We start from the raw sequence: 4,695 nt of genomic DNA on the forward strand, positions 1-4,695 counted from the left end.
ACCACTCGCTGATTGACAGTTCATGTCCTGGTCACAGGCTGGATAGGGATTGGTGCAGACGACAGCGGGAGGTGTGTACAGCTACTCTGCGCCAATCAAGTGCAAGTGCCTTTTCCCTCTTAGGGCGAAATACAGGAAACACTCAGCGGATTGTACTTCCCCATTTTCTGTCTTTATTTCAGATTTTCAGCATCCGCAGTATTTTGCCATGAATTTACTGGCTGGCTTCACCTTCATATGAAGCAGCAGTTTCAGAGACCTTCAGAGGTCTTGTCCTGTGGACTGCAACTGTACTTATAGTAATTGACTTCTAGTTTCTGTTCCTTATTAGCTGGTTATAACTACTACCTCCAAAGAGTTTGGTATATTAATTGGGGAAAAATTTCTTTAAAGAATATTTAAGAATACCGTAACACATATTGCAAGAGGCAAAATGCAGTTTATTATTTATATGAATCACAGTGCTTGTGATGTGATTTTTGTACTGTATATGATGTTGAAATGCATGTGGGTTGTGATTCATTTTTCCCAAGGTGCTTTAAATTGCTTTCTGTAATTCTCATACTTTCCTATTTTCCTCATGTGCACTGTTACGGCTGGTCCCCGGTCAAGGTCCCCCAAACTGTTATGATTCCGGACGAGTTATCCCAAATTGTTATGCTGTCGGGTGAGGAGGGATGAACTAGCTCCCCTTCTTATTCAATCCCCTCGGTTGGTCACAACAAGGTTAATTTAAAAAGGATCCCTTTCCTTGTGGGTACCTTTTACCAGTCCAAATGGAGCCAATTAAAAGGAGCCAATTTAACCAGGCTTTCTTGAGTTAAAGAAGATGAGTTTATTAGTTACTAAAATGCAAGAAAAATAATAAAAATGCAACACACTGTTTCCTTTGTGACTGTGGCTTTGCTGACTTATGACTTGCTTCCAGCAATCAGAGAATGAGACCTTTTTACCTGCAAGTGCAAAGAAGTTGATGTTCTTCAGCTGTGATCTTCACAGCATACACACACACCAGAACAGAATACCAGACTAGCACACAGACAGGGTTGCAGTTGGCTTTTAACCCCTTTTCTTCCATATTCCAGGAAGAGAAAAAACAAACATGTCTTTCACCCAGAAACGGCTTTTTTTCAACTCACATCATTTCCACAGTCTGGGATATAATTCACAGGAGATGGTTTCTGCTGAGATGTTAATCACCCTTCATTATCTCACAACCACAGGCGATTACAGTTCAGTTTTTGCGTTGCATCCCTTCCTTTGTAGTGTCTCTGTCTGAAGTAGGCCTTGACACCTTTTATGTGCGATATTCCATTCTCTTTGGACTAGTTGGTCAAGTGTAATCCATATAGGAATTTTCCAGCAAGTGGTTACTTTACTGCCTCAGCCAGGTTTTGCTTGTGTATCCTTTTTAAAAAAAACACAGGTCTTACTTAAGAGTTCAGTATGTCCTTAAGTAATTCAGGCTATGATCCGCCATCATGACACATGAAATCAGTGAACTTTTAATGAATATTAGTTGATAGCCTATTGTCAGAAATGGAGACAGAGAAGTCAAGGAAGGGAAGGGAAGAATCAGAGATGGACCATATGAAATGGAGAGAAGGGTGGAAATTGGAAACAAAGTTGATGAATTTTTCCAATTCAGGGCAAGAGCAGGTCAAAGCACCAACATTGTTATCAATGTACTGGAAAAAGAGCTCAGGTAGGACTGGAACAAGAAATTTTCCACCTATCCTACAAGAAGGCAAGCATAGTGAGAACCCATGCAGGTACCCATAACAACACCTTTTATTTGGAGGAAGTGAGATGAGAAATTTCCTCTGGTGATCTTCCCTCCAAGGCTTCCAACCTCATAGACACCGTACAGCTTGTTTCTGTCTCCTTCCCAATATCTATAAACATACCCTGGTAGACCTACCATTTCAGCCTAATCCTGCCTCCTGGGCTGATTTCTTCTTACTTTGACTCTGTTTTTTTCCCTTGTCCAGTCTCTCCCTATCTACATCCATGACTCTTCTGATGCCTTCGGTAACTTTAAAAATTCCCAATTTCCTGGCCCCAACTGTCTCCTCTTGACCATAGATGTCTAATCTCTCTGCACCTCCATCGACTACCAGGGTGGTCTGAGAGGTCTCTGTTTTTTCCTTAAATGGAGGTCCAACCAGTTTCCATCAACCGCAATCCTCCTTCACCTGGCTGAACTTGTTCTCTCATTGAACAATTTCTCCTATAATTCATTTCACTCACTCCAAATAAAAGGTGTTGCTGCGGTACCCACGTGGGTCCTAGCTATAATAAAAGCAAATTACTGCAGATGCTGGAAATCTGAAATAAAAACAGAAAATGCTGGAATAAACTCAGCAGGTCCGGCAGCATCTATGGAAAGAGAAACAGTTAACATTTTGAGTGGTCATACTGACTCGAAACATTAACTCTGCTTCTCTCTCCACAGATGCTGCCCGACCTGCTGAGTTTTCCAGCATTTTCTGTTATTTGGGTCCTAGCTATTTTGTCAGATATATCAAACATTTCTTGTCCCAATCCTACTGAAGTCCCTCCTTTCAGACAATAATCTCTGCCCCCTTTTTATTTCAGTTTCTTTTCTTCTTTCGTTCTTTCTTTTATTTTTGTTTTCAGTCAGCAGCACACCTGCTCTAGGCATATCTTTGTTTCTTTAATTTTTTTCTTGGCCCTGTAAGACTAACTCTTCATTCAATCTCTCTCGTCTTCCACCTTATCACAGACCTTCCTTTTGTCCTTCTCCAACCCACCCTTGGTCAAAACCTATTACATTTCTAACTTTTCCCAGTTCTGATGAAAGGTTGTAGGCCAGAAATGTTAACTCTTTCTCTCTCCACAGATGCTGTCTGACCTGAGTATTTCCAGCATGTTCTGTTTTTGTTTCAGATTTCCAGCATCTGCAGTATCCTGCTTTTCGATGATATTTTTGAAACAGTGCCATGAAAGTTATGTTCTATAATCACTGAGGGCTCAGTTCTTCGAGGTATCATGCACAGATGCTTGTACAGGGTAAGGTCCTGACTATGCACTAGACTACTGCTAACATCATTATCAAGGAAGCAGATAATCTCAAAATAGTCAAAATATGCAAAGCCAAAGAAAGTGAAATTTGGAGGGGCGACCAAAGACTTGGTCAAAAAGCTGGCTTGAGCCAACCTTTTACTAGCTGCTGGTATCAGAAGTCCCACCTTGATCTCCATGTACATCCCATCATATCAAACACTAAGCATTAACAAAAATACCAAAATTAGCTGACATTATATGGAGTGAGGTAAGCCATCTGTTCTGCATGGGCTTTTTTTTATTTAGTTATGAATCGTGGGTATTGCTGGCAAAGCACTATTCCTAATTGCCCTTGAGGAGGTGCTGGAGAGCTGCCTTTTTGGTGGCTGAGTACCTTGCTAGATCAATTCAGAGGTCAGTTAAGAGTCAACAACATTGCTGTGGGTCTGGAGTCACATATCGGGCAGTCCAAGTCAGGGTGGAAGATTTCCTTTCCTAAAGGATATTGGTGGACGAGAATGATTTTACAACGATCTAATAGCCATTAGGTTACCATTACAGTTAGGAGATTTTTATTCCAATTCTTTGGCTGGGGCCAAGGGACATGCACCATTGAAGGTGGCTGAGAAATAGGCCAACCTCTGGTCCCTGCACTCATTCCAGGCATTGTCCATTTGTCACATGGTTCCTGAGTTTAAACTCTGAGAAGCCAACAAACTATTCCCCATAAACTACTGTAAGATTTCCCATCCAACTATGGATGAGCTCCCCATTACAGACAATTGCCAAGACTGGAATTGGTCCACAGTATTACATTAATGTGACTCAGAAACGATGTGTTGAGCAGGTCTGATTTTCACACTTCTCATAGGCCTTACATTTACTTGGAATATGCACCCTAAGGTATGTTAGCAGGCTACTTGGTTATGGAGATTGTTACGGATAGGAGGGGGCCAGTTCAAACAGCACTGTTTTCCTCATCACCTGTTCATAAACAGAAAGAATTTGTTTCTTTGTTTGAATAAGTGGTGGCGTATTTTCCCAACCCCTCAGTTTTTGTGTGATCCAATTTTACTAATAATCCCACAGCAAACTCGAGTTAGGATTAACTCAGCAGTTTAGTTTATTGTACACATTTAGTGTTAGCAATGTCTCGCTCTGCAGTCACACAGTTAAGGGAGGGATAGAGATGAGGAGGTTTTATAGTACAAGGACAGCAGAGAAAATGAATATTGGTTCACATGAGTTCCAGAGTCCCAAAGTCAGAGTCTATTCCTTAGAAGGAGGTGAATAATAACAAAGTACCTTGCCTTATGTGTTAGCTGCCGTCACCAGTGGAGCATTGGTCTGTAGGGAGGAAAAAATTAATGGTTTCTGATTTTTATCCTGGGACCCACTGCTGGAAAGAGTGCTTGCATTGGTGTTGAAAGAAAGCAGGATCAGATTTCTATGTATTGCCTATTCATACATTCACCAATCATTTCTGTGGGGCTTCCCTGTAATTTTGGTGGAAGATTTGTGCAAGTTCTAGAGAAACAGCATACACAGTTGCTCCGAGGTGTCCAATGATCACTTGCCTTTGCAGTAGTACATCAGAGAACCTTTTCTGCCTAATCTCATACATGATGAATGGCCAACTGGGCAAATGCCAGAGGAACTCTACTCATA

Source organism: Cetorhinus maximus, chromosome 5, assembly GCF_964194155.1.
Source record: "Cetorhinus maximus chromosome 5, sCetMax3.hap1.1, whole genome shotgun sequence".
Lineage (NCBI taxonomy): Eukaryota > Metazoa > Chordata > Chondrichthyes > Lamniformes > Cetorhinidae > Cetorhinus > Cetorhinus maximus.